Here is a 10,306-nt window from a genome sequence, read left to right on the forward strand (position 1 = left end):
TCAAGATTTTCAAGTTTTTATCTTTGCGCTGATGATGTCGTTCAGACGAACGATGAAAAATCCGTAATCAAACCATCTAGCTCAGAGAACAAAAATCCATCGAAAAAAATGTTCCACACTTCAGTAGTTGAGATCATGAGTGAGTTTAATCTAGACCACCATGGAAAACCTGGAACAACTGGACGGCCGTTTCGTACTAGTATGGGACTCCTCAGCAGTGCGCATAACGACCCCGCCTCGCGGGATTCTAACCCAGGACATATCAGGCTCATGCGCGAGCGCTTAACCACCAAACCACCGAGCTGGCCGGCATCCAACGGTGTTAATGTATAACTTCAAGTAATCCACGAAATTGAGCGACACATCCACCACTGTTATCAGTGAGTTACTATCTCACAACAGACCTGGTTGAACTCCACTGATTACGACTTCTCACTAGAACTCCAGAATATACATCTTGAAGCCATTCACTAGTGAGCATTTCATTGTTTTTTTCATTTCAACACAAATCATTCTTTGTTCTCATATTTTTTCTAAGATCTTCATAACCTTCTACCTCCAAACTCTTTACTTTCACTTTATGATATATACTGCTTATATCAGTAACCTATACTGCTATTATACTTTTTTTTATAAAAAAAACACTTCTGATACTTTGTTAAATTGATCTGTTTCTCTTCTTTATCTCATTCAATCATCATTATGTACCAAACCCCCCCCAAAAAAATGATTGATTCCATCTTTCAATTCTCACTAGACATGAATCAGAGAAATCATAATGAAATACACCATGACAGGATAATAATTTTATACTTTTCTATGTCTATGATGATTGTAATCGAGTTACCTTCTTTTTTCTCAAATGGTTGTTTTAATTAATGCTACGATGGATTTAATTTATACGCTAAAATCAAACATGATGAATACATATCTATCTATAGATCTTTTTTATTTGAATTAGAAGCGTTCTTCTATTGTGAATAAAACAAATGTTAATTGATGAAGAAAGATATCAAAAAGGATTAATGTAATGTCAGGGTTGAATTATTTCAAATGTGCTTGCCTATTGAAGCGTTTCTTTTTTTAATCTTGTTTAATGTATAGAGGCCACCAAATGCCTTAGTACGGCCGAAGGTGTTGAGAGTTAGTTCTTCTTCTCGAAATACTCTCATGTGGTCACGCGTATACAGCCACTGGTAGGGAACACCTACTTACTGCCTTATCGTGGTAGGGGTGTTTGTTTTGCAAAATTGAGAGGATGAAAAAAGAATATCCGGTGCTTTAACCAGGTCGGTGGATATGGAGGATCCATCTTGGGGAGTTGTAAAACCGTGATTCCAAATCAATGGTATACATGGGCTCCAAGATCCTAAAAGAACAAATGGTGTGTGAGTCTATTGAATGTGTCATAGGTATTTGTAGTTTGACAACAGTTTAACCAGCAACACCTATGATTGAATCGTGCCCATACAGTGGTCAACGGGTAGCATGGAACTGCATCTCCTGACGCTGCTCCACTGCCTTATGGACCAGGCCTTTGGGTCAAAGGCTACGGGTGTGGCCCCTCAAGTAAACCACCTCCTTCGGTTTGGGAACCCGGGCAGTATCACAGCTCATACACAAAGTAAATGAGTTCCATGGTGCTTATGTATTCGGTGCCCCTTTGTACCAATACTTATGTGTTTAAATAAATAAATAGTAATTTCAATAGTTGAAATCACGAGTCAATCAAAGCTAAACCACCACGGAAAACCTGAAAGCACTGGACGGCCGTTTCGTCCTGTTGTAGAACTCCACATCAGTGCGCATCCATGATCTCGCCTCGCGAGATTCGAACAAGAAACGTATAGGTAAATGGAATAGTGATTGTGAATGATATACATATTTCTATGTTTAACAATATACACTTCCTTTTGTTTTCTGAACCTTGTCTCAAAACAATTGGCTTATTGTTTATGGAAATGAGACTGCATAAAAAATAGATGTATGAAACAAGTTTGAAAGAAACTGATATATAAATAGTCTTGAGATGGTGGAGAAGATTTGTAGCTCAGGTGAACGATTTTAATGGAGTTTTGTTCTTTGAGCTTGATGGTTTAGTCGTGTAGTTTATGTGCTGATGATGTCTTTCAGAAGAACGATGAAAGCTGAACGACCATACCATTCAGCCCAAAGAACAAAACTCCATTAAAAATAAAAATAGTCTGTTCCACTTTAAATTAACAATTTAAGATCACTTAATCATATACTTCATGATCTCAACAAAAAACTTAACAATCTCCACAACCCCCATACTGATAATTAACATGTGCTCACTAGTGACTAGCTTCGTGAGGGAATTCTCGGAGTTCTAGTGAGCAGTCGTGACCAGTGGAGCTAGTCTGTGTCGGGTAGAGACAGGTATCTACCTCAGTACAATGGAAGGTGGTCGCGCAATTTCGTGGATTGGTTGATGTTAGACACTAACACCATTGGATGCCGGCTCAGTGGTCTAATGGTCAAGTGTTCAGGCGCGAAGCCAGTAGGTCTTGGGTTCGAATCCCGTGGGGTGCGGGATCGTGGATGCGCACTGCCGAGGAGTCCCATACTAGGACGAAACGGCCGTCCAGTGCTTCCAGGTTTCCAACGGTGGTCTAACATCAATGAATTCATGATCTCAACCAAAAACTTTACAATGTGTTGTTCAGTTAGTCTTCTTTTAAGAATTTCTTCGAGTTGACTCATGTCTTCTATTTGACGATATTTAACTGGAGTTTACTACTAATGACAGTTTCCTTATGTTGTATTATTTTAAACGTATAAGTAAATTGTTTTCTGATAATGATTACAGAATGAAGTGTAAATTAAATAAATGAATTGGCTGATACATAATTGATAGGTTGTCGTGTCTAGTATGATATCAAGTTCATATGGTTTAGTCTACCTTCCAGATAGACTGATTTACTTATTCTGTTCTATGTCACATTTTGACCTTGTTAATCATTCAATTATTAAACTTGATTGCTTATATGAAAATCCGCCTGTAGCCCCTCTGGAACCACTGCCGATTGTAAGCCCGGATAAAGCAGGACGGTTGGGTATGGGGTTAGCGACCCCATTCCGTAGAAAACTAACTCGCTAAAAATAATCTGATTAGAAAAAAATTATTCAAGCCATTTGGATCTGTCTAAGGAAAATACTTCCGGTCTGTTGGCCAGACACTATAAGTAACAACCTACTGTGAGAGAGAACAAACTAAATCCCAGCGGAGGAAGAAACCAGAAGGAACCACTGCAAGTGGTTGGGACCGAAATACATGACAAGGCAAGCCCTCACATGGAATCCTCAAGGCCAAAGGGAGTGAAGAGGAAGATCAAAGAACATATTACGGCGAGAAATGTAGACAAACATGAGAAGAATGAACAACAATTGGATAAAACTAGAAAGGAAGCCCCAGAACAGAATGGGTTGTAGAATGCTGGTCGTTGGCCTATTCTCCATTGGGATTAACAGGCGTAAGTAAGTAAGTAATGTGTTCATTGTTCACCCTATCCATTACATGTCTGTAACTTATTTTTCGTCTGAATACAATTATCGGGTCACGCTTGATCAAATCAAGTTGGCTTTCTCGCCTTCTATCTCCTTTTCGTATTCTTCACTTCAACGAATGCTTGAAATAACTACATTGAATGCAACCAATATTTGACTTCTTATTACTACCGTCATGCAAACGGGCTTAGCTCAAAGAAAATATGGAGTTATATAGAAGATTTATGTTCATAACATATTCGTATCATCAAACCAGAGTCAAATCAGAGCCACAAAAAGGTAATGAAGATAATAGTACCATGGATATACTGTTTTTGAAGTTAGGAACAAAACATAATAAGATGTGACAGTACTTCCTAGTTACTATTATTAATAACTTTATTCCGTATCAGATTTTTGGTACAATATAGAATTCTCAGCACAAAGAGTTTCAACAAGCATACCTTTCTTATTTCTTGATCGATCCTGACGATAAGTATTGATTGACCGCCAGTTAGATGTTAGCAGTTCAGGAATTGACATTTGAATATTGGTCATTCTCTTCACAACAAATTATCAGCCACTGCGATGACTGGGATTGTACTTTTTTGTAAATTGTACAACGAAAGGTCGTAAACTTTTCATAAACACGCCTGAATAATTTATGCGAATAATGGATGTCATTATGTATTACAGTAAACAAAAACAATTAATTTGTTGAAATATCTAGATGGGAAGAACAGGTAGCCCAGATATTCTTTGTGGTAATGACACTTTACTAACTGACATTATCTCTGGATTACTTTGAATTGAGCATTTAAGACAAATTTATTGATAATGGTAAACATAAATGGCATAAGCGGAGGTGAAATCATTTTTCAGCTCAATATGATTCACAGAATATACACAATACTACATGTAGTTATCATTCATTAAAAAAATCTAGGTTCATAATAACAAGAAGAAACCACTGCCAAATACCTTAGGAAAACAACTGGCGCATTAGGACAAGAAGTCTTTGTTGAAAGTGTAAAAGTAATAGAGGATTAGTGTCACATCATAGCATATCAGAATACAGAAAATGAATGAGAATCAAGTTAAAAAATCATTGCGCTGGCTAGTAGTAGTATTCAGTGTTTTTCAGTTTGATATTCCACTCGAACACTCATATCTTGCTAATGTGACGAGTATTCGTCTATTGACCTTTAAGTATTCTCACGTTCAAACCACAAAGAGAATTCGTGCTGACCTCTGTTTCCCAATATTTGAAGTATGGTCTATTGTCACTGTCCTGATGTAATGTCATATATAAATGACTTAACCGAATGAATAGTTCACTTAAGACCCTTAAAGAAATAAGCATCGGATTCAGAGAGTGTGTAGACCTTGAAAAGTAGAGTTCAATCATAAACACTTATCAAGTATATGTTACATACATATATCAAATGCTCAAGTTCAAAGCTTATCCACTGCATAGTATACACAGAGTCATAAACACAGTAGGCATTATTATCGAGTCAGCATAGAATTTAAACACCCACAGTATTTTTGCATTATCTAACAAGGTTTTTTATAATCCACAATTTACGACAGAATGATGGATTAGCGTAATCTCAGTCAACTGAGTACGTTATTTCATGGAACTTAAAAATATCATCAATGCCTTATCAAATGCATTTAGGTGTGGTATATGGGACGTCTTCCTTTTAGAAAACTACCTTAAACAGTTTCAGCACCAGAATATTTGTATCATTTCATATCAGTTTTTCTAAGTATCTAATACTGCGATGAGTTCGGATATCGTATGTTACTTTTCTTTTCTTCACTTTAACTAATTTTAAGGATTAGAATATAAGACTAACGATAAATTTCAACCAGAATAACACTGTACGTCTAGAAATCTAATGAACTTTCAGCTGACCACATCCCTAGGCTGTTTTCATATAATTATTGGGGAACCCAAATGTTTTCTATCATTTCAGATATGATATGATGGAAAGAAAAGTCTAAGTTAGATTGATTTTACTCATTATGAGTTTTGGTTCAAGATTACTTCCATTTTGATTTAATGGAATGATTACTCAATGTAGTCTTCTTGTTTTCTTTTCTTGTATGATATTGTATTCTGTATGATATGCGAGATATTTTTGTATTCCATTGACATGAACTATGCTCAGTATGTGATTTAATCCTAATTATTAATCAAAATGGGTGTACAATCAATATATAAATGAGTGTATTTTCTACTAGTTGTCGTCGTCATCGTGTTTTGGGGCTAATAAATCTTCACTTATACCAGTATTTGTGTTCTTACTTTCACATCGTGGGAATTGCAGAGGTTCCTCGTTCCGAGTATAAGTGATCAGCGTTTTTCCAGCACAGAAATCAGCGACGACCAAATATAACAAGATGAAACATTCTTCCTTGTAAGGATTACAGCGACTCACATGCAAATGAGTTTAGTCTCATCTAACGCAGTTAAGCCCTTTTGCTAACTCATTTAGCGGACAAAGTCATACGCACTATATCAATTTATTGTACCCTTATTATTTTGTGCTTGTATGAAATACGTATGCTTGAATATTGCTTATGGCCTACGCATTTATTCACTCTGCTAATCTTACTACTAACTGATTATTTGATTCGATTACCCATTCATTTCACATGTTATATATATGTCCATGTTATTCATATTCAACACACGCACTCACTCACACTCTCGTCTCGCTCTTGCTCTGGCTCTCGCTCGCTTGCTTGCTTGCCTTTTGGCACAACTCTTCTATGCTTGTTTAACGCATCTGTACATTTGGATATATGTGTGTGGTCTCGTAATAAACGTAATCAACACTTCGTATTTGCCTTCTGGTTAATAAACCGTTGGGACGTTATATAGAACGGTTATCAAGACGAACTGTATACGAAGTTTAATGATTATATCGAATACCGACCACCACAGGATATTGAAGTATAAACAATACATAGAGCGTAGTACTACTGTTATGTCTCGACAAGGATAATGATTGGTAACTTTTGGGATCCATTTATGGACCAATACTATGAGTATATTTTTATTGTATAATTGGTAAATAACTAAACCATTCATATTCGTGTTCCTCTTATTATGAGTTTCATTTTGATCTATGAACTATTACTAAACAATTTACCATTCTTGAGTTATGCCCAGTTTATCAAATACTACCTCCCACATTCACAGCCACATTTGGCTACGTCCTGAACAAATTTTGTTTCATATTTTATTGGTACGTTGTGGTCTGTTTGATTGGTAATGATTCATATTGCAGAGGCTGAGATTGGAGTTCTGGACTTAACTAGGCAGGAAGCAAGTGGACATGTAAGACCATGTATAACCTTGAGATTTTAAATGTTTGCCAAAATGTATGTCAAAATTTGCAGTAAATTCTTGCAGTTATCTACTCAAGAATGTTGAATAGTTCGTTGATTTTTTTTCAAATTCTCTTGTGATTTTCTTAAGAACACCGATTAGTCAAAGTATTTTTAGTAGTTTTAAGGCATCTGGAGTTAAGTTAACCGGACCTCCTAATAAAGTGACTTTGTAATGTAAGTACAAATAGTAGTGTGATTGATAAACAACAATAGGAACGATAACATCTTCAACAAATGATATAGACTACTACCTATAGGTATTAAGTAGCGTATAATGGCAAGACTAATTTATGGACGAGCAAATCAGAACCGTGTTAGAGATGTCAAGGTTACGGCGCCAACTTCAGTGCTTAATGCTAACGTACGATCGGTCCACAGGGAATTTGGTAGAAAACGTGATAGTTGAGTGGCTATAACAAATAAAGCGGTGAGACTATAATTTGTGGACGAATCAATCAGGTATAAGATAATAGATCTCTGATTCTAACGCGAAAGCCTTTCATCTATTTGACTAAATAGATTTCTGGCATTATAGCTGATGTCAGTTCATGATGAAAACCCTACATATAATTCCTAACTAAGGCAAATTATGACAATTATTGCGAACTGGATACTAAAAGCACCACTAACACTGGCTGCAACCAGTCACTACAATATATACGGATGTTTGCAAAGCGTACAGACTCCTACATAGGCTTAGTTATGTATATCATGTCGTTATCCACAAGTGGCATTTTGTGTACTCAACAATCGGAGTGCACATAAACAATGTTGAAGCTATGTGGTCGAGGCTGAAAGAGTATTTGAGAATTTATCATGACTCTGGAGGCCGATTATTCTGTAGCCGTATGGATAATTTCCTCTACTGCATGCATAACGATTTTAGAACCTCTGAACCTCCTTCTAACCCTGATAAGTTTTTGAACCATGTATAAGATGTGTATCCACTTTATTTCTTTGGTTTTGTATAACACCTTTTTTTCTATACTTACTGTTTGCTGAGTGACTAATATTTCCGGAAGTCACTTAAGATTCGTTCAAAGGTCGTCCATAAATTAGAATCTCGCCGTGTGTAATAGATTAAAATCTATTCCATGAAACGAAAATAAAATCGATGGATTATTTCTTAATCAAGGAATCTTGAACAAGAGTTTTATTGTGTTAGTAGTTCAACTTTTCAAGATTAACAACCTATACCCTTGAGTAACACAGTATAAGAGGGTATTTGACAGCTAATGAGGTAGGAATATATTCACACGACATTTTGAATTATTATTCTAGTATGTGTTCTGCATATTTTACCAAGTGTACTACCAAGTTTATTTCATTTTCAGACTGATTGTGAAATAGTTTTAGTTACAACCTGTTATAACCTTGGATGTCTGACTTTTCTATCACGCGACTTATCAACCAATTAGGATCCGGCTTACACAATCTTCGCACTATGCCAAACCAATGACGTTCAACCGGTATGAGCAGTTTAGCGTCCTTATTGGTTCTATGTCCTTTTAGCCCCTCCACTTGAGTCCAGAACACAATACCAGCTTCTGCAATATGAATCGAATCAGAGCAGATCGTTTACTTCAGACATACCCGGTTTATATATCAATCAGACAGACCACAATGTACCATAAAATAGAAAATAACATGTGTACACAAATAAGCCAAAAAGTGGCTGTGAATGAGGGGGACAGTAATTAATAGACTGAGCATAGCTCAAGAATCGTAAATCGTACAATAATAAAATATAGGTCAAAATAAAGTTTATCATAAGAGGAATATAAATATACATAATGTAATTGTTGAGTAGTTATACAATAAGAATATTTATAGAATATTAGTCCATTAATAGTCCTCGTGAGTTACCTGTAATTTAATCTTCACTGGGTTATAACACAACCTGAATACGATCATTAGTTATTAATTTCACAAATTAATAGAAATATGGTGCTTAATGTAACACTGTGGTGAATATTACTTATATCGACTGTCATAAGTAGTATGTAACACTAGGCACATGTGAAATGCCTAACAGTAGATGATTAAAAAGATCGAACTGAACAGAACAGAAAGAGAAACAAAGAGGAATTGAAATAAAAACAACATTGAAAGAATCATGAAGTATGTAAAAGGACAACTGATGGAATATACGCAAATGATGTATTTAATGCATGAGTGTTCACTCACCACAACAGTAGTACTGATGGTATACAGCGAAGCTTTTTCTTTATTAGTGTTTGACCCTTAATTGATTTCACTTAAAATACATACCCCCACATTTCATTTCATCAACATTCATTAACATTATATCATTTCTTATAATGCAAATTCGAAAACACTAAAATACAACATGTTTGAAGATCATACAGATTTTCAGCATTCATATATTAGCAGAAAACATGAAGAGTATAGTACATGTATATGGAACTTGACCTTTGGGTAAGGTCTCTGAATAACAAATGACTCAACATTTATAGTCAAATAATAATGTATACCATACAAGAACACATACACCTCAACAACGGGTACATTCGAAGTACTACATGCTCACTTTCATGAAAATAACTGCAATAGGTCTCCAATGGTAATCCTAAGAACATATATTTGTTTAGATGCTCACAAAATACTTAACCTTATTAAAACGACATTGTACTGGCTTAGCTTCGTTAATCAATCACCTTGATAACCATCGTTATATACATCTCAGTTCTGTGTGAAACCAGACGGCAGTAATAAGTGACAACTACAATTTATTAGCAGATAGCATAGACAACAAAGTTATAAGCGTATCAAACGAATTGGAAGCAGAGAGGTGAATTTATGTGTATGCGAGTAAATACAGAGGTGAATTTATAGTCAAATTGAATAAGATGCAACTAATCAAGGTAAAGGCTAATCATAGGATTCAAGTACATATATACATAGGAAAGAGAATGATTCATCGAGTGATATTTAAGCGATTAACATTTTAGTTACATAGAGCTATATATGCATAGGTTGTCATATGTGGATCAAGTGTATACATTTATACGGACAAATACAAAGAAATAGACGAATTGTTACTGCTCGAACAACGTTGTCTGTTAAGGTTAGTTAACAAAGAGGGATTAACCAGAATTTAATCATAATTGAAATTGATTATAGGAGAGTTTCTTTAACATATTAGCTGGTTAAACAAAACGTCGGCTGGATAGAAGATATGAATTGTTAGTTGTGCTGACCTCCTCGACTATACTTATTATCAGTGTCAATGATATAATATACAGTAATGTTTGGATTATTGAATGAAATCTAAACAGAAGATGCATTCATTCATAATAAGAATATGACTTCATGCTATGTTATAGTAATCTATTTCTAACATTAAGCAAAATGATACATAAATTTAAACTCT

Source organism: Schistosoma haematobium (genome assembly GCF_000699445.3).
Source record: "Schistosoma haematobium chromosome Unknown HiC_scaffold_293, whole genome shotgun sequence".
In the NCBI taxonomy this organism is placed as follows: Eukaryota; Metazoa; Platyhelminthes; class Trematoda; order Strigeidida; family Schistosomatidae; genus Schistosoma; species Schistosoma haematobium.